Source organism: Megascapheus bottae, chromosome 10, assembly GCF_031878675.1.
Source record: "Megascapheus bottae isolate mThoBot1 chromosome 10, mThoBot2.hap1, whole genome shotgun sequence".
Taxonomy (NCBI): Eukaryota; Metazoa; Chordata; class Mammalia; order Rodentia; family Geomyidae; genus Megascapheus; species Megascapheus bottae.
Window position 1 is genome coordinate 61,341,526 of NC_143518.1, and position 26,853 is coordinate 61,368,378.

General features: G+C 38.1%; 1 protein-coding gene across 7 annotated transcripts in view; it reads left to right on the forward strand.

The window, feature by feature from the left end:
* The window catches only part of Kcnt2 (potassium sodium-activated channel subfamily T member 2), a 267,206-nt gene that overhangs the window by 113,768 nt on the left and 126,585 nt on the right, over window positions 1-26,853 (forward strand). The gene's annotated exons all lie outside the window — the stretch shown is intronic.

The window sequence follows — 26,853 nt, forward strand, 5'->3', positions numbered from 1 at the left end:
AGTGAGAAAGCTGCCGTGGAGTTTTCGCGGGTATCTTGTCTTCCCCTCGGCTGGCATCATGGAGGGCTCTCAATAAGGATCAGTCCACGAGGCTCACATGCTCACTGCCAAGCTTAAGTTAAAAAATGAAGCGACCGACACCCTCCCTTCAGAGAATGTGCTCAGAATTGTGTTTCCTGTCATTGTCGTGAAATTGGGCCCGTCTGTCCACACATTGGCTCTACCCTCCTTCCTGATCAATGACACTCACGTCCAAGACAGCTGGGAATTGTGATTCATCCTGCACCTCGGAAACAAAGCAGAGGAAGCGGCTATATCCGGGGATTAACTGGGTGATTTTTAGCTTAATTATCAACATATTCTAACCAATAACAAGTGCCATCATTGATGATGCATTTGGTGTTTCTAATTTTATACCCCTAGACTTGTTTTGCCACTGCTTTGTTTCAAACTTCAATCATTTGTTGGAATTAATTGCATATTTATAAATTTCCACATTATTCCATGGATAGAGCTATAGAAATACTCTCTCTTTTACTTCTATACAAAAATTCTATTTCTCAGTCTTCTCTCAGGAGAAAATAAATCTGCTTAGGTGTGATCTAGTTAATTATTATTATATGCATAACATGGTAGTATTTGGAATTTTCTTGTGCACTTATTTGAATGCTAGCTATTTAGGTTTTTTAAAAAATCCATTGGTTCTATTATTTTTGAAATAATTTTTTTTGCCAGTTCTGGGCTTTATCTCAGGGCCTGAAAAGTGTCCTTGGGCATTCTCAAGGCTAGCGCTCTACCACTTGAGCCATAGCACCATTTCTGGCTTTTCTATATATGTGGTACTGAGGAATCGAACCTGGGTCTTTGTGCATGCTAGGCAAGCACTCTACCACTAGGCCAAACTCCCTGCCCATTGAAATAAAATTTTTGATTTCTATTTGTAAATAAATAAGCACTTGGAAAGTGGAGAGTGAGAAGATAAGGCCTGTAGTTTGGAGGAAGCATTCCAATATGTTCTAATAGTGTTGTTACTATCATTGCACCTGATTGGATTTTTATTTTAATTTTCAAGTGTTTTACTTATATCCCACTTGAATCAATTTCATTTCTCTGGTGAGTAGATAATGGGTTAATAACCTCCGGTTTTTATTATATTAGAACAAATAGAAAGCCATTTGTCTCAGTAAATTTTTATACATTTAGCAAAACAGACTGTGGATAAATAATTAGCCAATGAAGACAAGCCCAAGAAGGAAAAAGGAGGATGTGACATTTACCATGCAGAAATCAAACCAATTTATAGATCTGTATTAGCAACATAAATCTCTAAGGAGCATAGTTTTGAAACTAAAATTCTGCCTCAAACAAGATGTTTTTGAATTATGATGACAATCTATCATCCTCATTTCCAGACATTCACATGAGAATAACAGCCTTTCAAGTTTTTACTGTGTCTGGGCACTCTGTATACAGTTACTAATTTAATCTTCAACCACCTATTAAGTTCCATTATTATCGTAATTTTACAGATGAAGATATTGTGATGTCAGATAGGTAAGGAATTTATTAAAGGCTATCTGATTTTTTGGGAACTATGTTAACAGTTTTGGAGAAAGGCTTCACTTATAAAAAGAATAAAAAGAAATCTGATGTCTGCGCCGTACCTTCTGTGAGCTAGCAATTGTCTACAAGTTTCCAGGAAAATTTTAGCATCTAAAATTCTATCAAACCAATCCATCATTTTAATTTGGCAATATTGATGCAGTTTTGAACATATAAGAACTTGACAATGTATTAGGAAGGATGTGATCCAAAAACAGTCCAATGAAAGACTTAAAAAGAAAACATAGGAAAAACATGCTAGAATGGACAATTATACAGTCAATAGTAACATATTGCTTGAGTCTTTATCAGGGAAATTCCATTCTGACACTGTTTTGTCTATGTAAGTAGAGAAGGCTTACCCAGTGCAGGCAGAGTCATGATTTTTATACTTCTTGCTTGAGATTCCTAGTTAGTCAGCTCTGTCTCTGTGAGAAAACATCAGAGATGACATCACTGGAAGGGAAGGATTATTGTGTGTTACTGTATCTGGGGTTTTAGGTATGGTGGTTTTGGGTCCTGTTGCCATGGGCAACAGAACGTGGCAGGAGGGTGTGGAAGGAAAAACATGCTCACCTTACTGATTAGAGGGCTTAAGAGTGAAACAAGAAGTTGCCAGGCTGTCAATATCCACTCTTAGAGCACATCCTACTGTGATAACTTCCTTCCATAGGCAGCTTAGGGATTCTATCCACCATCTTCTAGTACTGAGCATGGCCTGAGGCCCGAATGAACACAAGGATATGAGGCGGTGGGGAATTCATTCTTAAATGCTAGATGATTTCCAGCAAAGCAGGTCTTCAGTTACCACTGGTGGTGAGGTGCAGAATCTGAGATGATCACACCACACAAACCGAGACTGCATAACTTCCTGTAGGCTCTAATCAAAGTGGTCATAGGAGCCATGGGGAAACCTTTTGCTGTTCTGGGCACTGATCAAGATATCCTTAGCATTATTGTGCTCAACACCTAGTGTATGGAATTTTAACTTCTTTGTACACCTTATTACTAAAAGTCTTTTTTAAATTTTTTAAAAATTGAATACTTCCATAGAATATGAGACATAGAAAGGTTAAGTAATTTGTCTAAGGTGCCAGACTATTCAGAAGTACAATTTAGCTTTGGATTCAAAGTTCAGGGTAGAACTGCTGCCTCACACATGCATGACTTAGAAGTATTTAACCCAGATATGGAAAAGTAAGAGCTCAAAGAGCTAGAACTATGACATTCTTATTCCAACTTGCTGTTTCCATAATGAATAAAAGACATTAGGAAGGCAATGCCTTAATTTTTCAAAATGGCTGTGACAAGCTGCATCAGAATATATTATTCACTATTATGACTTAGGACTTTTGTGTGACTAAGTAAATATGTCAAAAATTGAGCAAGATTGAATTTCTCGCTTTTTAATTTTGTTAGAAATAATACATTAATGTGATGAAGCTATGTTAAATAATTTGGCAAAATTATTTCCATTTGTCTGCTCTGTTCATTTTTCTCTATCTCCTCCCGCACATCTTTCTTTGGTTGTTATATTTTTGTATTGGTTGTTGTTCTTATGGGTTTTGTTTTCTGTTGGCTTTAGTTTTTTGGCTCAAGGGCAGTACTCTACCATGGTATGTAATGCTTTCACTCATTAGCTGGAGCGCTAACAAGCGAGCCAGGCCTATATTCAAATAGGTGTACAAAGAGGTTTCAGTTCAACATATCCTTGATCAAGATGTACTGAACTTATAAAGTGATAAGGTCAAGGCATTGACCTCAGAGCCTCGAGCTCTTGCTTGGCTTTTTGTGCAAGGCTGACACTCTACTGCTTGAGCTGTGACTCCATTTCTGGCTCTTTGCTGCTTAATTGGAACAAAGAGTCTCAGATTTGTCTGCTCTGACTGGCTCTTACCCACCTCAGATCTGAGCCTCCTTGAGTAGCTAGGATTATAGCTGTAGTACCTTCCTAGGTTTATATGTTCCTTGAGAGAGCTAGATGATAACACCTCAAATAATTACCTATAATTATAGGATTATATGTGAATTTTAACTCTTATTTTTATGCACTTTAATATTTATTGTGCATTTATATAATTTTTGAATGCCAAAAAACCAGACAAAAATATAAAAATGAACCAATACAAAAAAAGACAGCACAATTTAGCACAAAACACTATTAATCAAATCATTCTCAATCTTTGTCATTACCTAGCTTTCTCTCTTTCTTTTTACTTTTATTTATTTATTTTTTTGCCAGTCCTGGGCTTAAGCTCAGGGCCTGAGCACTGTCCTTGGACTTTCTCAAGGCTAAAGCTCTACCACTTGAGCCTCAGCACCACTTCCAGCTTTTTTCTAAGTATGTGGTACTGAAGAATCGAACCTGAGTCTTCGTGCATGCTAGGCAAGCACTCTACCACTAGGCCAAACTCCCGGCTCTCTCTCTCTTTTTTTTTTTTAATTTTCAACTTCTAACTGGCAGATCTTACTTATATTACCTAGGAGAATTGAAAAACTTTATGCTTTTTTTTTGAAAAAATTAGTTTAATAATTATTTAATTACCAGTGATTCTTGCTAGCCTTTGTGATATATGAGAAAGACTCAATTTCTCTCTCTTACCATTTTCTCTCTAGCCATCTCTCATGACAAATACTGTCATTGAGAGATAAGGACTGTGATAATAAAATGTCCTTATTTATGGGGAATAAATTGTAAGCTCAGCACTTCCAACAGTAAATTTTGAGAATGTTCCTCCTTTTCCTTGTTAACTTTTGTGGAAGATGATGGAACTTGAGCAATCTTATCTTTATATTGATAAATGTTTCATTCAGAGCACAGTTCTGGGAAATGATGTTCCGAGATTACTGCTTCTGACAAGGAGATATAACTCCTATAAGTTTTAATAAAAAAAACACAAAAAGAAGTACCTTTTGCAGTAATTCTTAAGGATTGCACACACATATGTCTTTAAAAGGAACTTCTAGATAAATCAAGTTTTAGCTGTTATTGTGTCTCTTTACAACTTTGGAATCTATGCCTCGAGGATTTTCCCTTCTTTTTTCTTAAAATTTATTATCATCACCTTTTAGTAGTTGCTCAAAGATGACAGTTGTTTATTTTTGAGTACATACATCCTGATCCATTTCCCTTCTTTTCTCTTACTTTTAGAATATGTGACATAACAATCAGTTCCTGAAATCATTAGCTGTTTTGTGAAGCACCTACACACAAAAATGAACCCCATCCTGTTAAACACTAGAAGCATTGCCTTTAATTCTCCATTATTTATCTATTTTTTGTTTTCCAACAATTGTGCTCAATTTTTTTCTTGATTTTACTCTTGAAATTTCAGTTGACTTCTATCTGATCTGAAAAATCTTTCCCTCCTGAAAAATCTTCTCATCTTACCTTATGTGCAATTAAAAAGATGGGTGTCGGTGTTTGTGGGATGAGGTGGGATGTGAGATGTGAACATTTTTCACAAATAGGGGAAGCATGAACTAAATCACTATTGTGGGTATTATTATTAATATTTACAAAATTTCAAAGTCCTTAGGAAAGAATCCTCAATTTCAGCAATAGAAAACACTGCTTTATCTCCTTGCTTTAAGATAAAAAATTTCCTATTAAGACAATGTTAAATCTTAACATCTGAAATTATCTAATGTTCACAGAAGTGTTAGATATTAGGCCGATAGTCTACAGGAGTGGAAAATGATTATTTAGAGCGGTTTATTTGATATTGCCTTAATAAATACCAAAGTGTAAGATGTGGTCTGATTTGAATGCTCATGTCTGAATTACAGGCATAAAATCAAAGAGGTAGCTGCTTTCGACACAGAAGGCCATTGCTAATTAAATTTTTCCAGTAACTCTACATAGCCCTCAGATTCCAGGGAAGCAGGAATCTTGTTTCGGTCATGTGACCTTCTGTTCCTCTGGAAACACTGCACAATTGTACAACACTTGTACAAGTTGACATTTACCAGGTGGTGGCAAAAGCTTGCAGTCTCAATATTTCATTCCATTCAAATTAATTTTTTTATTACCTAAAGCATTCTAAAGCTTAAAAAGGTTGTATTGTTGAAAATATAGTTAGCATTTTAAAGGAAGCAAATTTTCAAAAGCATGGAGCAAGTGATTAGTAATTAATGTGCCTTTGTGGTTATATAGAGAGCCTGTAAAGAAAGAAGTCAATTATGGTTTTTCAGACATGTTGAAGAGGGTCACATGAGAATTTGTTATTATTCAACACCGAAGTTATTTTCTATGGGTCTGTCTGTGTCAAAGATACCGTTTATTAATGTTTTGCTAAAAAAGGCAAAACTCACAATATTCTCAAATATCATGTTCTTCATGAGATTATCTTGAAATATTTAAAAAATTAAAATGCATTTTTCTCTTTATCCTAACAATGAATCCTTATGATCACTATATACAATTGACTAAAATTCTCTAACATTTAGAGTGAAGACAGTAGTATATAATTTTGTTTTCTACTGTTAGATTTCTATGAAACAGTCATAAATGACTATTATATATCCTGTATATGTTGCGTATATTGCCTTTCTTTATATTTAATATTATATAATACTTGTATTATTCTATTTTATAACATACTGTATAACACATGGCAGTATATAGAATAGAGTTTATAATAAATTGATATACAAATAGATGTCTATAGATATATACCTGTCTATGTCTAATAACTACCTATCTATATATATCTAATATCTACATGTAAATATAATGGCCAGTACCTCTAGCATTGGAATGAATTAGATTGGGCCCACTTTCAGACTGTGGCTACGAAGGGTTCTCAAGTGCTATCTTTCACTTTAGATCTGTTTAGCTTCCTCTTTATCGGAACCTGCAGCTCTGCCTTGAATGATGGAATTCCAAGTGGCCACTCTTCCATCTTCTGATCGATCAAGCCCTCCTTGTTTTGAGCACTGTTCACAGAGTCCTGGCCCGTGGTTGGTGTGGACGTTGTGTTTTGCGATCATGCCCTCACCCTGAGTGGTGCCCTCACTCTGTTCTGAAGCATCAGGAGAGGGTAGTGTCTGCTAGCTTGGGACAGGCCATTCACTGGCTTAGGGTAACTTCGGCTTTCTCCAAGATGAGGCTAAGAGGCCTCCAGTACAAATAGATAGCAATCTGCAGCACAGGTCCATTACGAGCTCCCTTTTCATTGAATGGATTTCGTCCAGGCAATGTTCAGTGCGAATGAGCACAGAGAAGAGCTTCCTTCACTTGGCTCTGTGATGGGTTTGGTTTAGGAATAAGGCCTGCAATGTTGGCACTGTGAGGCTCGTGTTCATCCATGGCTTTCATTACTCCTACCTTTGGATTCTCAAAGTTGAGTTCAAAAATCTGTACTATGTGGATACTGCGGATGGGGACCGCTGTGTAAATCATTACTACAAGTAGAGAAAGTAATAGAAAAGATACTTCGTTGTGTGACATAATAAACCAGCACCGTGTTATGACTTAATGCTTAGAAAGAAAGTGTTGGTTTTCATGCAAGGGTGGCTAATATTTGCAGGGATCTGTTTTACATTTTTTTAATATTTTCATTGTAATTAATAAAAGGGTTACATGATATTTGCCAGAGAGAAGGTGCATTAATTCACATACATTGATACCCTTTCACACGTCTTGGTACTCATTACCCTCCCCTCCACCTACCACCCACCCCCATCTTGGTTTTCCCCCCTTCCCTATCCAATTTCAAATAACCAAATACAAATAAATTCAATATATCAGATAACAAAGTGAGATACTGTAACAATATGAGATACCCAAGGGACAGCAAAGGAGATGAGCGAGAACATAGTACATTAAGGACAACATTCATTCGTTATATGGCTTTTGTTTCAATATCCTGGAGGTCCTTTCAATTAGCTTCATACTATTTGGCCTTATGTATCAAGGTTTTGCTCTATTGCAGATCTCTGCTAGTAGAGCACAAGGTTTCTACTGATTATGACAAATGAGGGAAACCATTGAGCCTAAGTTCCTTTGAGTCTGGCTTACTTCACTTTATATGATTTTTTCTAAGTTTTTCCATTTCCTAACAAATGGGTCGATGTCATTTTTCTGACAGCAGCATAGCATTCCATTGTGTACAAATGCCATAACTTGTTGATCCACTCATCAACTGAGGGACATCTAGGTTGATTCCATATCTTTGCTATGGTGAATAGTGCTGCAATGAACATTGTTGTGCTAGTGGATTTATGCCCTAGATTCTGGATGGTTGGGTAAATGCCAAGTAGTGGAATTGCTGGGTCATAGGGGAGTTCTGTGTTTAGCCTTTTGAGGCACTGCCATACTGCTTTCCATCGTGGTTGAACAAGTTTGCACTCCCACCAACAGTGTAGTAGTGATCTCTCCTGGCCACATCCCCTCCAGCATCTGTTATTATTTGTTTTCCTGATCCTGGCCATTCTAACTAGAGTGAGGTGGAATCTTAGAGTTATTTTGATTTGCACTTCATGACCAGAGATGTGGAGCATTTCTTCATGTGTCTATAGGCCATTTTTGTTTCTTCTTCAGAGAAGACTCTCTTTAAGTCTTTGGCCCATTTTTTAATGGGATGATTGTTACTTTGGAGAGATTCAATTTTTTGAGCTGTTGATATATTTTAGATATGAGGCCTTTGTTGTATGGTTGGTGAAGATCTTCTCCCACTCTGTAGGCTTCCTAATTAATTTACTAGCTATGTCCTTTGCCATACAAAAGCTCTGCAGTTTAATGCAGTCCCACTTATCCAGCCTTTCTCTGATTTGTTGTGATTCTTGGTCCTTATTAAGAAAGTTTCTACCTGTGCCAAGGAGGCCTAGTGTATCTCCTATTCCTTCTTGTAAAGTTTTCAGTGTGTCAGCTTTTACCTCCAGGTCTTTGATCCATTTGGAGTTAATTCTACTGCAGGGTGACAAAGAAGGATCCAACTTTAGTTTTCTGCAGGTGCTTAACCAGTTTTGCCAGCACAACTTGTTGAAGAGGCTGTCTTTCTTTCATTCTATTTTTTTGGCTCCCTTGTCAAAGATTAGGTGGCCATTTCTTTTCTAAACTATATCCCTGTTAAAACAGTCTCATCAGCAAAGATGTGAGTTATATCAGTATTGAATCCAGAGATAGGGGAGAAGACGTATTTTGTTTCGGAAATAATTTGGTTTTGAATTGAGGAAAAGGCTAAGAAAGAAATGCAGCTTTAGGTGCCAATGAAGCAAGAATGGTGCAGGACGATGTAAATATTGGATGTTTCTGGTAACCTGTGCAGTTTGACTGATCTCAGGGTTGTCAGAGAGCTTGGTCATGGGGAGATAGACCTCTTGTGCTTGGGGCAGTTCTTGCCCCAGTGCTCTCCCTCCTGGACCAGGTGGCCATAGGGTAGGTACCTAGACACAGAGGAGGCAAGGAATGTCAAACTTTTGATGTTGCTTCTAGGTAACTCATAGGCTCAGGTAAGGAAGGAGTCAGCATTCTTGCACAGAAGTAGCTTCTGGATACTATTTTACTGGTTACTTATGTGCCCATCTATAAAGAGACTAAATTTTCCTGCATGCAGAAGAAAAGAATGTGTATCAGAGAATAAAGTTATGGTTGCTTAGAAGTACAGGGAGGCTATTTACAGAGGCTCAAAGGATTGAAAAGGAAGAGCATGAGAATCCAAAAATACCGGGCTTAAAGTTTGTTACGTTTTTGTCACTCATTCGACATAATTTTCAGTTAGGTGCTAAGCTAGGGCACTAATTAAAATGATCTGAATCTTTCTGTGGAACTGGAGGAAGGGATAAGTGACAGTAGACTTGTAAGGCACTTAAATAAAGTCAGTGAGTAGAAAAGAGCAAAGACAATAAATCCATGTTGATGATGAGCCTGATGGCTATTTTATTTCCACTGAGGTTTCAGGGAAGTAAGTAGAGGAATTATGCATCTTCCAAGGGAAGCTTAGGAACAGCCAGGGTGCAGCTCTGTGGAGCTGAGGCTGTCTGCCTCCCCTGAGAAACGTTATAATGAAGAGACTGAAGCCTCCATACAGAGAGCAATAGACTGTGAGGAGAGAAAGGAAGTCAGACATCCTGGCCAGATGATGGTGGACTCTGGGAAGGAGGTGATGGCAGCTCGGCCAGGCAGAGATTAGCCAGGGAGTGGGAAGCAGTTAGATTTCCATCCATTCTGAAGATTGCAGAGGGGTGGCTTTGCTGGTGTCTTGGATCTGGGAAGGAATGTGTAGTGAGCATGGCTGTGTAAGTTGTATTCTAGAAAACCATGATGGCTGGGTGCCCTGGAGCAGGATGGGAAAGCTGACCTGGGGAAAAGAGAAATGGGAACCATTGCATTTCAGATATTTTACATGGCTGTAATCCTAGCTACCTAGGATGGTGTGATGTAAGGATTGCACTTTGAAGACATTTCATCTACCCAAGTCTGTGAGACGCTTATAGCCGATGAACCAGCAAAAAGCCAGCAGTAGCTCAAGGGGTAGAACAACATCCTCAGGCAGATAAAGCTAAGGGATAGCTCCTGGACCCTGGGTGCAAGCCCCCACACTGGCATAATACACCAGCATCCACTCCAGGTGAGAAGTTAAATTAACATATAACTACAGACTCAAAGGAACTTAGGCTCAATGGTTTCCTTCATTTGTCATAATCAGTAGAAACCTTGGGCTCTCCAAGCAGAGATCTGCAATAGAGCAAAATCTTGATACATAAGGCCATATAGTATGAAGCTAATTGAAAGGACCTCCAGGATATTGAAACAAAAGCCATATAACGAATGATTGTTGTCCTTAATGTACTATGTTATCTCTCATCTCCTTTGCTGTCCCTTGGGTATCTCATATTGTTACAGTATCTCACTTTGTTATCTGATACATTGGATTTATTTGTATTTGGTTATTTGAAATTTGATAGGGAAAGGAGGAAAACCAAGACGGGGTTGGGGGGGGATGGGGGGTGGAGGGAGGGTAATGGGTACCAAGACATGTGAAAGGGTATCACTGTAAGTGAATTAATGCACCTTCTATCTGGCAAATATCATGTAACCCTTTTATTAATTACAATAAAAAATATATTAAAAAAATAAAAGAGGGGCCGGAACTAGACATGTCAACTGAGTGCAATCCAGACAAAAGCAACTGGACACTGTCTCTGTTCTCAAAGGAAAAAAAAATAAACAAGTCATTGGCAGGTACATCGTATTGAAGAGAAAAAGCTACTTGTAGAAGCAGAATGGACTTTCACTGACTAGTGGGTCAAGAAACTGTGCTGATAAATATACAACATTTAAACAAGAAAAAATCAAGTAAAAAAAATACAATCCTAGCTATTTGGGAGGCTGAGATCTGAAGATTGCAGTTCAAAGCCTGCATGGATAGGAAAATCTGTGAGACTTTTATCTCCAGCAAAGCACCAAAAAAGCAGAAATTGAGTTGTTGCTCTAGTGGTAGAGTACTATCCTTGAACACAATAGCTCAAGAACAGTGCTCAGGCCCTGAGTTCAAGCCCTGGAATAAGGGGTGTGTGTGTGTGTGTGTGTGTGTGTGTGTGTGTGTGCGTGTGCACACACACAATATAGTTTCAGCAATGTATTTTTTATGAAGAATCATCTGACTAAAATGGATCTGAGAATACTTTTTATTTCCCACTGCTGTGAACATAGCACTCTCTATACCACCCAACCCAGATGGCTGTCTATTTTAAACCATAGTCAATGTCAGAGCTTGCATAGTTCATTTTTATTAGCACCAAAGCACTTTTTCCTGTCAGCAAGCAACCAAATCCATGCCAAATTCACCATCTTTTAAGAGCACCCTGAGCTTGGTTCTTTTCCTCTTTCAATATTTATCCCATTTTTCATCTGGTCTTTTCCTTCTTAATTGTTCTCTGTCTATCAAGGTTCTTTCTCTAATTCATCCAGCCACTTGCACTTGAACAGATCCTTAGAATCCTCTGGCTCATACACAAATTTCTTTGCTGTGTGTCTCATGGTTCCCACGTACATTCTCTAAATTACTTAATCATTTTATTTTCAGCCAATGTATTGTATAGTATGTTGATCTAGAATGCTAATTCATTTTTATTATTGCCTTTTCCTATAGATTTTATCAAATTTGATGCAATCTCCTATCCCACCCTATTGTGTTAAGCTGCATTTATAATTTGCTATGTAAATGTTAGGCTGAACATTTCTGGCTTTCTGTAATCATTCAGGCCCATTGGGCCATTCAGAACTCTTCTTATTTCTTTCTTATAGTTCCTATTCTCCAAATGAATTATATTTATTATCGATATTGACGTGGCATTATGTATACATTTCAGGTCCTTAATTTTAGGTTCTTGGTTTGTTAGAAGAGTGATTTTAGGATGTTCTAAATATCTCATTTGAATTTCATGAGTCTGTCCCCTCTAGCACACCTACTGGAAAGTGGAAAACCACTTTCAGTCCCTTGCGTTATAATTATCTGTTATGTGGATGGTTCAGGGTGCTTGCTTCCCTCCAAGCAAATTGTTTTGCTTGGTTGTTTGATTTTTTTTCTCCAAATCTTTTCTATTTTGTAATAGAGAAGCCACAAAGAGGAAAATTATTTCTAACAAAGCATTTTGTAAATTATAAGGCACTGTTCAAGTATAAAGTAGCCTGTACATTTCCTGGAAACATTCCTACTTGGGAAAAAAACATGGTTGTTTTGAAGGTTTTTATTTCTCAGATGACATACATATATACATCTATGCATATATATACACATATTATATATGTGTATATATGTGTTTTATATGTATACAAGTGTTTAAGTGTACATATACATATATATGAACATTTTACCAAAAGTATACATACCTATTAATAAACATATATAGATATAGATACACACACACATATATATTTATTAATTTATATGGACATTAGGTGAAAAAGAAATAGATTAGAACTGACCATATCTTGGTTGTGGAACATCCTAGGCCCATGACTTTAGAGAAGTGATAGATTTTCCTAGCCTTGATTACTTACTTGTCAGATAAAGAAAGAACAAATATTATATAAACTTCAAGAAAAGGTTTTAGGCATTTTCAAAATAGACATGGAATTGGGTTCTTACAACAGAAGGATAATCTACAGAATGGGAACTAAGTATAAATCTTATATAAAACTTTCCAGGCAGCTGAGCTAGACGAAACTAGGTAATTTTAGTTGGTATTCATGATCAGAAAGAAGAGAATTCACATTCCTCAATGACACCAGTTCCATTGTCCCTTCACTGTGGGACTCAGAAATCTTATTCTGTTGCTTTTCCTCTCATGTGGAAAAAAAGAAGTGCACACAACAAAGGAAGAAGTTTTTCTCAATACCATCTTAATTGAAATACTGACTTTATCTTTAATCTGTTTATATAATCTGACAGGAAGCACCTACACATTTTCAAAACCCCAGAGCCAGGAAAGCAATATTCACTAGGTCAGTGTTGACACGAGCCACGGTTTCCAGTAAGTTCCTTGGGTTTGGATGACCATGCCATTCACCTTTGAACACTGCTCTTTGAACAAATCCTATCGATCAGGGAAACAATTTTAATCTCCAGTGGAAAAGAATGAACTAGGAGACCATTTTACACTGACATTCACCTATCTGATAGGGATTTATAAGTCAAATGTCCAAGCAAACCAGTCAGCTACTGCTTAAGTTTTATTTTTCACAGGTGGCTATGTATTAAAGAATGATCTGTGACTATTGTACTCTGAAATAGGTGTAAGATTTTTAACGATATTTTAGAATGAAAGAGTGTTCATTTGCAAACAGAATTTTGAGAGAAGTTCTTTCACTGAGACAGAGTTTCTCTGTTGGCGCACATTGCATTTGAATATTACATGCAAACCCGAATTCAAATATGTGGTCACATTAAAACAAATCAGTTTTTCGAGACCCATTTTCCCCACTATTTATAATGAGAAGTAGACTGTTAAATTAACCTTTTTATTTTCAGTGGCTAAAACATGAGGTACACAATGGAATTCTATGCTGCTGTCAGAAAAAATGACATCGCCCCATTTGTTAGGAAATGGAAAGTCTTAGAAAAAATCATATTAAGTGAAGTAAGCCAGACTCAAAGGAACTTAGACTCAATGGTTTCCCTCATTTGTCATAATCAGTAGAAACCTTGGGCTCTACTAGCAGAGATCTGCAACAGAGCAAAACCTTGATACATAAGGCCATATAGTATGAAGTTAATTGAAAAGACCTCTAGGATATTGAAACAAAAGCCATACAATGAATGATTGTTGTCCTTAGTGTACTAGGTTATCTCTCATCTCTTTTGCTGTCCCTTGGGTATCTCATATTGTTACAGTATCTCACTTTGTTATCTGATATATTGGATTTATTTGTATTTGGTTATTTGAAATTGGATAGGGAAGGGGGGAAACCAAGACCGGGGGGGGGGGTGAAGGGGAGGGTAATGGGGACCAAGACATGTGAAAGGGTATCAATATATGTGAATTAATGCACCCTCTATCTGGCAAATATCATGTAACCCTTTTATTAATTACAACAAAAATATAAAATAAAACAAACAAACAAACAAAACGTGAGGTGTTTTTGATAGACAATTGTCAACATTGTTTTGTGGCTGTTTCCATTTTCAGGAAGTATTTGGTCTTGCTACCTGGCAGTAACTGGAACAATGCAGTGGTAGAAACATGTAAAATGAGTAGAAAACAGCTTCAGTTAGTTATATTTATATGGTTCCATGCCATATTTATGTGTACAAGGACACATCTTACTAAATTCTTGGTGCGATGAAAAATATACATTGCTGAATCAAGGTTTAGAAGACCACCAGGGTTCTTATGTATGTGGTTGTATCCATTTTGTGAGTTTATGTAAACATACAGAGTCAATCAATGCTATGTAAATTAGCAAATGTAGATCACTTCTTCTGGCAATTTACTTTTTAAAAACTGAATGCAATAAGTAAAATGAACAAATGCACCCCCCAAAAAATTCTCCAAGAAAATAAATGGTTACAAACCGGCGCTCATAATCGGTAAACTGCTTTAGGGCTAACTTCAGTGCTTTCTGCATGTATGATTTCCTCCAGGCTCAGCTCTGTCTTCACCTGGGTGATTTGTGAGCAGAGTCTGAAGAGTGATTTCATCCTGAGATTCAGGGTGTAGCATAAATAGAGTTGCAGTCTGCAGCAGGACAATAGAAACTGCTCTGGATGTCTGTGACCTTTTTTTTCCCCCTGATCTCAAATGACTTCATTTTTTTTTGGCTTTAAATTATTCCTTTGTGCTTTCAGTCTTCAGAGTGATGTCAACTTCTTGGTGTTGAAACGACGCAATATATGATCTTTCTGCGAATTTGTAGCCTCATTTATACTCTAAAGACGATCTCTTTAGCCTTTGTGGGCTGTAGTTATGCCTTTTGTACTTGCAGTTTCTCCTTTTTAATGTAAAATCCCTTACTACCACAAGTTGTATTGCACTGGACATTTTCTTAAGAATTCTTTAATTCCATCTAGAATACAATTTTTAATGATAAATTAATGGTTAGGAAAACGAAACATACACAAGTAGAAAGAGGGATGGGTATTTTCCTTTGTTTTAAAATTGAAGCCAAGAAAAACAGAGACCTGGCGAATATGGTTCTTTCAAACTACTGACATTTTACTATTAGCCTATTACTGGAAAGGGAACGACGGTATATTTAGAAAGCCTCTGATGTTTCAACAAGACTCAAAAAATTTAGATCAACCATAGGATTAAAGTCAGGGATGTTCACATGAAGAAATCTTCTTCATGAGTGTGGATTTGGACCAACAGTACCCTCCAGCAGACACATATTTGAACATTCCGTAGATGTACCCACCACAACATTCTTGTTAATCCTTCTTCATCCATCGCAATGCATCCTTTCATAATGCAATTCTTCATGGACAACTTTTGAGAAGTCATTTCCATCACTCCATCATTTCATATTTTCTTCCTAAGAAAATTTAAATACCCAAGAAATTGCCTGTAAAACATACCACTTATATAATATAATAGATCCTGTTTGATTGTCTCTCCTCTGTCAATAGAACAGCAGAGATACTGAGGTACACTGGTGGCTGTACAAGGTAAAAATCTAGGAACATCTCCTTATCATATGCAGATCTCCATTAGCAGGCTGTGGCTTTGAAAAGCACCCAGAAGTTTGGGCCAGAATCCTTACAAATGAACAGAGGAAGTTAGAAGCCTTCTCTAAAGCATGTGGTTGGCAGGTGTGTGTGTGTGTGTGTGTGTGTGTGTGTGTGTGTGTGTGTGTGTGTGGTTCTGCCTTGTGCAATTATAAGAACAGAATGAGCTCAGTGCCCTTTGCAGACATGGCATTTCTTTTTTTCTCTTTTTTATTGTAATTAATAGGATTGCAGTTATATTCGCCAGATAGAAGGTGCATTACTTCTCACACATTGATACCCCTCATGTTTTTGTCCCCATTTCCCTACCCCCACCCCACCCCTCATTTTGTTTCCCCCCTTCCCTTCCCTATTTCAAATAAACAAATAAACATGTACACAATATACCAGATAATAAGGACAGATACTGTAACAAAAAAGTGATGAGAAATAACATAGTACATGGAGAACAACAATTACACATTATAAAGCTCTTGTTTCCATATCCTGGAGGTCCTTTCATTTAGCGTCATACCATATGGCCTTATGTATCTAGGTTTTGTTCTATTGTAAATCTCTGTTAGGAGAGCCCAAGGTTTCTACTAAGTATGACAAATGACGGAAACCATTGAGCCCAAATTCCTTTGAGTCTGGCTTACTTCACTTAATATGATTTTTTCTAAGTCTTTCCATTTCCTTACAAATGGGTCGATGTCATTCTTTCTGACAGCAGCATAGAATTCCATTGTGTACAAATACCACATCTTGTTGATCCACTCATCAACTGAGGAGAACCTGGGTTGGTTCCATATCTTTGCTATGGTAAATAGTGCTGCAATGAACATCGTGCTAGTGGATTTAGTATGTCCTTGTTTCTGGACGACTGGGTAAATGCCAAGTAGTGGAATTGCTGGGTCATAGGGGAGCTCTATATTTAATCTTTTGAGGAACTGCCATACTGCTTTCCCACCAACAGTGTAGTAGTGATCCCTCCTGGCCACATCCCCTCCAGCATCTGTTGTTATTAGTTTTCTTGATCATGGCCATTCTAACTGGAGTTTGGTGGAATCTCAGAGTTGTTATGATTTGCATTTCTTTTATGGCCGTAGATATGGGAGCATTTCTTCATGTGTCTATAGGCCATTCTTATTTCTTCTTCAGAGAAGACTCTCTTTAAGTCTTTGACCTATCTTTTAATGGGATGGTTGTTTCTTTGAAGATTAGTTTAGGAGTGATTCAATTTTTTTTTTAGCTGTTGATATAGTTTAGATATGAGGTCTTTGCTTGTTGTATGGTTAGTGAAGATCTTCTCCTCCTGTGTGGGCTTTCTATTTAACTTGCTAGCTATGTCCTTTGCCATACAGAAGCTCTGCAGTTTAAGACAGTCCCATTTGTCTAAACTTTTTTAAATTTGTTATGTTTCTGGGTCCTTATTAAGAAAGTTTTGACCTGTGCCAAGGAGATCTAGTGTATCTCCTGTAACTTCGTGTATCTGCTTTTACCTCAAGGTCTTTGATCCATTTGGAGTTAATCCTGGTGCAGGGTGACAAAGAAGGATCCAACTTTAGTTGCCTGCAGGTGCTTAACCATTTCTGCCAGCACCACTTGTTGAAGAGGCTGTCTTTCTTCCATTCTACTTTATTTTGGTTTCCCTATCAAAGCTTAGGTGGCCGTAGGTCTGTGGGTTGATTTCTGGGTCTTCAGTTCTATTCCATTGGTCCTCAGACCTATTCTTGTGCCAGTACCAAGCTGTTTTGGTTACTATAGCTATGTAATAGAGTCTAAAGTTTGGTACTGAAATTCTTCCTGCTAAGAATTGTTTTTGCTATACAGGGTCTTTTATTATTCCAAATGAAATTTTGGCCAGCCTCTTCTATTTCTTTAAAGAATGACATTGGGATATTGATGGTTATTGCATTGAATCTGTAGATAGCCCTTGGCAAGATTGCCATTTTCACGATGTTAATTCTTCCAATCCAGGAACATGGGAAGTTTTTCCATTTCTTCAGTTCTGCTTTAATTTCCTTTTTTCAGGATTTTAAAATTTTCATCATAAAGGTCCTTTACATTCTTAGTTAATTCCTGGGTACTTTATTTTCTTTGAGGCTATTGCAAAAGGAGTTGCTTTCCTGATTGCTGCCTCAATGTCTCACTGTTGGCATAGGAAGGTGGCTGATTTTTGAGGGTTAATTTCATACCTTGCTACCTTGTCAAAGTTTCAAATCAGGTCAATCAGCTTGGGAGTGGAGTCTATAGGTTTCTTTAAATACAGAATCATGTCATCTGCAAAGAGGGAAAGGTTCACTTCCTCTTTCCCTATTTGGATCCCCTTTATGCTTGCTTCTTGCCTTATTGCTCTGGCTAGGAATTCTAATACTATGTTAAAGAGGAGTGGAGAGAGTGGGCATCCTTGTCTTGTTCCTGATTTTAGTGGAAATGCTTTAGCTTTTTAAGTATAATGCTAGCTGTGGGTTTGTCATACACAGCCTTTATTATACTGAGGAATGTTCCATGGATTCCTAGTTTCTCCAGAGCTTTTAGCATAAAGGGGTGTTGGATCTTGTCAAATGCCTTTTCTGCATCTATTGGGACAATCATGTGATTCTTGTCCTTGCTCCTGCTGATGTGTTGAATTATATTGACTTGCATATGTTGAACCAGCTTTGCATACCTGTGTTGAATCCTGTTTGATCATAGTGTATAATTTATTGATGAGTTGCTGAAGATGGTTGGCCAGTATTTTGTTGAGAATTTTGTATCAATATTCATCAAAGAAATGGGTCTATAATTTTCTTTCTTTGATGAGACCCTGTTTGTCTTTGGGATGAGGGTTATGGTGGCTTTGTAGCATGAGCTTGGCAAAGAGCCTTCAATTTGATGAGTACTGGTGTGAGCTCTGCTTTAAAGGACTTATAGGATTCAGCTGTGAATCCATCAGGTCCTGGGCTTTTCTTGTATGGGAGGTCTCTTATTGCCATTTCTATTTCAGTACTTGAAATAGATCTGTTTAGTTGAATTAGGTCTTCTTGATTCAGTTTGGGTATGTTAATATTGGCTAGAAATTCATGCATCGCTTCTATATTCTCAAATTTGTTGGCCTAATGGTTTGAAAAGTATTCCCTTATGATGCTCTGGATCTTGGTAATTTCTGTCATGATATTTCCATTCTCCAGACATGACATTTCTTAGGGACTTTTCAAGTGTTTCTATTTGACAGGTGTGTGTCATCTGACTTCACACACAAGCCAGCTGAACCTGCCACAGCAAAGTTTCATGTTTTTAGTGGTGAAGATCTTCCCTTTAATGTGCATTTGTACACAAGAATTTCAGAGAACAAGTATCTGATCTCAATAACAAGGGGTTAGTAATTTATGTGCTAAACTCCATTTCACATTTTCTCAGTGTCAGTTTGGTGGCAAGGCAGTTGATGCTTGGACTCTTCTTTCCACTGGAGGTTAAATTTTGCTCCTAAAATAACTTGACATTTATGTAAAGGTAAAATTTTCTTAGGTCAATTTTCTTTTGGTTTCCTCCCACGCCCCACAACCTTGTTTCTGTGACATACCATCTTATTTTTTTTAAAAAAAACCTATTCCAAGATGACAATTTCTACTTTAATTTCTATAATATCTATTTCCAAAATGGCCTACATTCTTCTGGGATACCTAGGTGCATGGGAGTTGTGCTTTGTGTGTGTGTGCAAGTGCTATTTGTGGTATGAATTCTTGTCCTCTTGCTTGGCCAGGCAGCTCACAGTTGGCCTCTCTATAAGATGAGCCATGCCTCCAGCCTAGCTTTTGGCTAGTTATTTTGAAGACGGAACCCTGTGGACATTTTTGCTTGGAACCAAGATCCAAAGGTCTCAGCATCCTGAGTAGTAGTATTATAGATATGAACCAATGATACCTGGTTTATAGGAGTTATTCTTAATATTTCCTGGTCTTTTACACCATATATCATCAATGAATCCTATGGATTTGAACTCTAATTCTGTTTCTCTTAATTACTATGTTGTTTATCAAACGGTATAACTTCTTTGTAACAAGAGCTGGGTATGTGGCTTTTCCATATTACTTGTGAGTATGTTCCAAACTTTTTGTAGCCAGAGTGACTTTTGTGAAGCAATAATGTTCACTGAATACTTGTTGAAAATATCATGTCTCTTGAGATATAGGCAGAAATCATTAATTTGTTCTCAAACTGTGTGTGTGTGTTTGTGTGTGTGTGTGTGTGCTGCCTGTGCAAGGACACCAGTACTGGGGCTTGAACTAAGGGCCTGAGGAGGGGGGCGCTGTTCTTTCACCTTCAAAACATGTAAAAGCCATAAAAGTTACAAAAGCATATCCTTTGGTGCCAGTGGCTCATGCCTGTATCCTAGTCACTTAGGAGACTGAAATCTGAGTTTGAAAATTCGAAGCCAGCCCAGGTAGGAAAGTATGTGAGATTCTTTTCTCTAATTAAGCAGTGAAAAGTTGTAAGTGGAGCTGTGGGTCGGGTGACAGAGTGCAAGTCTTGAGAGAAAAAGCTAAAGGACAGTGCCCCCACCCTGAGTTCCAGCCTCAGTACTGGCAAGAACAATAAAAACAAGCAACCAACCAACAAAAAAAAACTAAAAAATCTCCATCATTGTTAGTAAAGAATGTGAATGTATATATAAAGTAATATAAGAGAAAATTCATTTTTTCAAAATATGAATATTTTAACATCTATTTTCTAAATACTATAATCTTATTTTTCTTATTTCTTACATAATTTAATAAGTATGTGTATATACATATGTGTATATGTGTATATGTATACACATATGTGTACATGTATATGTGTATATGTATATACATAGATGTATATACACACATGTGCATATGTGTATACATATTTGTGTATATATGTATATACATATGTACACATATACACATATACACATAAGAATGTTATTTCATTTAAGTTATGTCAGTGATAAGATGTTTAAATCATGTCATTCCCCTACTATTGACATTTTGGGCCCAGAAATTGTTCTTGATTCTCTTGTTCTGTTGAAAATTCTTTTTCCTTCATGCTGTTTTCCCAAGCATTTAGTTGTCATTTTCTGTAAATGATGTCAGAGAGCCATGGAAGGTTACCTAATCTTAGCAAATGATTCCTCTTTCTACATAGTTAATGATTGCAAGTTGACCCTGCCATTGCCTAATTCTTCTGGAGGCTTCTCTCTGGCCACTTATAGTTGTTCCCTGAAGCTGTTGGGTTGTGGTATTCAAAAGGCAGTAGAAAAGACTGTTGCTTTTTTCATTATTATTAAGCTGGGCCTGATTTTCTGCTGCTAAGAATCCTGGTTGTATACGTGGAGGACAGGGACACAGACCATATTTTCTTATCTCACTATGTCACTGTCCTTCATCCCTGGCTCTATTCTTAAAGATTGCAGCCCTTTCTGCTCAAGTAAAACAAGAGCTCTGTAATACTTCAGTGCATATATTTGGTCTTTATATTGAGCTTCTTTTTTTCAGATATTTTTATTGTAATTAATAGAAGGATTACATTATATTCACCAGATAGAAGGTGCTTTAATTCACATACATTGATACCTTTTCTCATGTCTTGGTCCCCGTTTCCCTCCCCCTCACGCCCACCCCTCATCTTGATTTTCCCCCTTCCCTATCCAATTTCAGTATCTCACTTTGTTATCTGATATATTGGATATATTTGTATTTGATTATTGGATATTGAGCTTCTTTTTATGTTACTGTGTCTCTGCTGCAGAGACTGACTACAAGTACATCAGAGAATTATTATGAATTCATTGAACATTAGTATGGGCCATGCATTTCATGGAACATTAGTTCACTTAGTCCTCATAACAGCCACTAACGGAGTTAATATTATTACATTGACTTTTCAATTGAGCATGGCATTTAAAAAGCGTAAGCAATTTACCTAAGTTAGTAACTGAGCAAATAAAAAGTGTTTGCACATTAATTTATAGTAGTATTAGCACTATTTTAAAGTTGAGATCATTGGCATTCATTTCGTCCTTTTGACTGTGTGTGTGTGTGTGTGTGTGTGTGTGTGTGTGTGTACTGGGGCTTGACCTCAGAGCTTGGCACTGTGCCTTAACTTTTTCACTCAACGCTGGCACTGTACCACTTGAGCCACAGCTCAGATCCAGCTTTTTGGTGGATAGTTGGAAAGAAGAATCGCATGGACTTTCTTACCTAGGCTGCAATTGAATCTTGATCCTTTTCTTGTACTTCCTTCCTGTCATTCCCCACATTATCTCTTTCCTCTCCCTTTTTCTCTCTCTTTACCCTCATTAGATCAAAGTTTTTTTTTCCATATACAAATATTTTCTGCTACTCCTGTGGCATAAGAGCTTTATAGACTGCTGTGCCTCTACTCACCTACTTTTTTCTCTTGTGTTTTTAATATCAAATACAATACATTATAGCCAAGACCAGTATCAAGTGTTATTTTCTTCCAGGAGTTGTACAGTTTAAATTCAAATGTTCAATCCATTTTGAGATGATTTGTATATATTGCATAAGCGTCCGATTTTATTGACTAATAGGTATTTAATCTTGCCCCTGTCTTGTATTTGATTCAACAGTGAAGTCAGCAGTCTGATAAACAGTATTACTTGGTTTTACTTTTCTTTCCTAAATCAGTTTTCATGTATTTTCCATCCATCTAAATGGCTTGGTGATTTAAGTTTAAGCAGCAAAGGCCTACATATTTTATGTTCTGATTAATGAATGATGTTACGTCCTGGACTCTATTTTACATGCTCTGTACCACTGACATGGTAAGCAGATGACTCCCTGAACTTCTTCTATAGCGAAAAGCATTCAATGTACATTAATCACTGTAAAACAGGGTAAGGAGGCCTGACATATATGTGATGGGTGAGACAGATTTCAAGCTTTTGTAGCAAATCCCATTTATCCATGGATAACCCTGGACAAAGGAGTAAAAAGTGAGCCCCAATGACAGCGAGGGGTTGGGATCACAGGGTATGCCAGAAGCACATGAAATAACATTGGCTTTTAGTGTAAGTGACACAGGGGAAACATCATGGTTTTCCAAGCCTGAAATATGGATCACAGGTCATTGGGGAAGAATTGGAGTATCTGTTCCAGTTTGGGGAAGCAAAGATGGCTGGCTCCCTCCTTGCAGGAACTGTGGAGTTGGTGGGTAGTGACTAAGGACCTGGGTATCTTTTGAGCTAGAGAAGGAAGAGCTGCTGAGAATTTGGAAGTTGATTGTTAGAAATGGTAGATGGATCCAGGATTTTGGCTGAGGCAAAGGGAGACCTAAATTTACCATGCTCTGACGTTGGTAAGTCTGGGAAGAACAGAGGAAAAACAGGGGATTCGGCTTGCACGTGCACATTGAAGGCTGTGTCAGAGACACAGAGGAAAAAGAGAAAGTAGAGTTTATGCATGCTTCTATGTTTCACGACACAAGAATTTGTGTGTGTTTACAGGTTGAGAGTGGAGTTTGTGCATGCTTACATATATAAGCAACAACACCAAAGTCAGTGTGGTGGGATGCAGTAAGGTACAGGAGGCGCTCAAAGATGAGATCGCAGAAGACAACAGGCATTCAGATTTTATTCTGAACATAATAAAATACACTGAGAGTTACACAAAGTGAGGTACATCTATCCTGGAATGTAAAACCATCTTGCTGTGCCTAGACTATACATATATGTATTCTCTGACATAGTTTAGTTTACTTGGAAACAGTAAACTTTTAAGTATTATGAAAAATTGTTGCTGAGATTTTCATTGGTTGACTGGATGGTGGATTTAGACTTCTTAGGATCTAAAGCAAAGGATCAAACCCAGGGCCTTGCACATACCCCGTAGGTACTTGACTACTTGAACCTAGTATTGTCTTTGACAGAAGGCCTCACTAACTTTGTCTCTGCTGGTGTCATACTTGTAATCCTCCTCCTCCTCTTCTTCTTTTTCTTTTTCTTTGGTCAGTCATGGGGCTTGAACTCTGGGCCTGGTCGCTGTTCCCGAGCTCTTCAGCTCAAGGCTACTGCCCTACCACTTGAGCAACAGCACCACTTCCAGTTTTCTGGTGGTTAACTGGAGATAAGAGTCTCTGGGACTTTAGTGCCTGGGCTGGCTTTGAACCCAATCCTCAGATCTCAGCCTCCTGAAAAGCTAGGATTACAGGCATGAGCCACCAGCGCCTGGCTCTCCTCCTCTTCTTAAAATACTTTTTCCTGAATTGATTTGGAAACCAGAAGTAAATGAAAACAAACTCAAACAGGACTTGATCCTGCCTCAGGAGGAAAATGGTAATTTCCAGTTTTCTCTCTTCTGTCCTGTTCCCCTCCTTGTGCCTCTGTGTTATTAACAGCCACTTAAAAGTGGGAGATTGTCATAAAAGGTTGGAAAATGTATTTCTGGGACATAACTATTACTTTATTTCTTCCAGGGCATAATCAATTGTTTACTTGCTGGCAACAGAAATCATAGTGGATGTCCAAAATCTTGCCTGAATTTCCTTGAAAGCCTCACAGAAAGCTCATTTACACATCATCAGATTCACTTGAGTGTGAATTAAATCACAGGTTAACGTATTCACTGGGCTGTGTAGTCACAGCCAGCATCCACTTTTAGAGTAAGTCCATCATGCAGTTCCCAGCATGATTTCAGCCAACCACTGAGCTGCTTTATGTTACTTCACATTTCATATAAACACCAGCATATGTGTTCATTTTCCTGTCACTGTCTTTCACCCAGCGCAGTGTACGGAGGTGGTAGCATGTATCAGGGCTCCACTCTGTACTCCCTTCTGTTCTCCAGGTATCCTCTTTCCCTTCTCCCTTCCCTTTCTTCCACTCTTCCTCCCTTCCCCTTCCTCTCTCTTTCTTTTGTCCTTTCCTTCCTCCATTCTTTCTCCCTTCTTTCTTTCCTTGAATAGGATTATATTCTTGTGGAGGCCATTTGGGTTGGTATAATGAAGTACTTGAGTCTGGGTAATTTATGGAAAACATCCATTTCCTTCTCTTACTGGTATGCCCAAGGTCTAGCTGCCTCAAGTTTAGGGTGTAGTGAAGACCTTCTCTCCAGCTAGCCCTGCTCTGATACCAGTATTCATGTTCACATATGGACTCTGCTCATGAGCTCATCAGTTTAACTTTGCATCATTAATGCTGTTCCATTGGGAATTTAGGTTCCAGCATGAACCTAAATTTTTCATATGGGGGTTGGCACAGACTCAAACCATTATGTTTCAGCCTGGCTATCACAATGTATGCCCTTTATCTTCATACAGAATACATTTCACTACCTTCTGGTAGCTAGACTGGCACCATTACCCAATAAAGCAAACAATACAAAATCCTGAGATTAAAGGGTAAATTGTTTTTGGCTCCCTATCAGACCTGCTAAACACTGTGGCTATGGGTTGTTTCCAAGGCCCTGGGGTGCCCCCACTCTTCCAGGATGGGGTCTGGGCCCCATCTCTTCATGGCTAGCAGTTAAGGGACCAGTGATGAAGGTGTATGCCCAGGTTTCCAATAGTTGTTGCCTACTTGTGACAGCGGATCCCACCTTTGTGGTGCTACTCTCCCTAGTCCCAGAAACATCCTTTGAAACGTCCATGCTTAGCTTTCCTTCAGAGGTCATTCATGCTGCACACCTGCACAGCCTGCCCATGAGAACGCTGCCTGACCTCTCACGGTGCTCAGATGCAGCTCTTGGATGCACTTGCCATGTACCCAGGTTATCTCCCTAATATTGAACCCCAATGCAAAGATGGAGGGTCTCAGAGATGAAACTAGAAATACCACAGGTACTCTGGGCTCTTACCTTAAAACATCTCTGCCCAAGGCCTGACAGTCCTGGCCTGTGCCAGATGTGGCAGTCTAAAAGCTCACTAAAATGCTTCCAGAGTCACGTGCCATTGTCTGGGTGAAGAGCATCACTTCCCTTTTCATGTGACTCTCAAACCCTTTGTATTTTCTCCTAGGCCCCATTTTTTTTCATTCTTCACAAGTTGGAGAAGATGCAAATCTCTCAAATCTGTGTTTTGCCACCCTTTGCTTATAAATGCCATCTTTAATCCATTTCTGTCTTCTCCCATTTTAGCATGCCACCGGGAGATGCCTTGAAATACGCATAGCACTTACTTAATTTAGAGATTCCTTTTGCCAAACGTTCTAGTTCCATTATCATTCTTAAGTTCTGCCTTTCTCAAAGTACCAAGACACAGAAGTAATTGAGCCAACTTACTCCATTTTGTGACAGAGATGGCCTTTCTTCTGCTTTCTAGTAATATATTCTTTTTGTCAGTGTAATAAGTCATTAGAATGGTTTTTATGGTCCCTATTTCTACCAGTGTTCTAGTTATGTCTATTTCTTGAATCTTCAAGAAGACAGGACAATTTATAAGCCACAGGAATTTATTGCTAATAGAATCAGGGGCTGAGATTTCCAGCATTGAGATCTATAAGGCAAATGTCTAGCTAGTGGTTGTTTCTCTGACTTCTTCCAAGATGGCATCATTTTGCTGCATCTTCACAGTGCAGAAAGCAGAAGACAAAGGGGCTCAGTGAATTTTCCCCAGTCTTGCTTGAAGGGCTCCCATTTCCAACCCCTTAATTATCTCCCTGAGGCTCCACATTTTAATACTGCTGCATTGAGAATTTGGGGTTGGTTGCACATGAGTAGGTCAGGCCATCATTCAAATAAAGGAAATATACACTGATTGGCATGTTTACACAAACCCACAACAGGAGTGATGTACTAGCCACTTGTCGTTTTTCTCTCCATAGAATAAGGAATAGTTCTATTTGTAATACCATTTAATACCTCTGTTTTGGAGACGTCTTGTAACCATCTGCTGTCTTGCTTCCATATCCTTAATTGTCCTGAATAAGTGATTGTCCCTCTTAAAAATGCTTTTCAGAGTTACTTGGCATGCTGTGCTACTTGGTGTTGAGCAAGTCCTAATAAATTGTATTTTTCATCCCATCAATCTGGAGGCTATACCAAGTTCTGAATTCAGTGTCAGGTGCTGCATCTGGTGAGGGGTCTTCTCACTAAAGCATCCCACGGTGAGGAAATGAAGAAAAATCAATGGC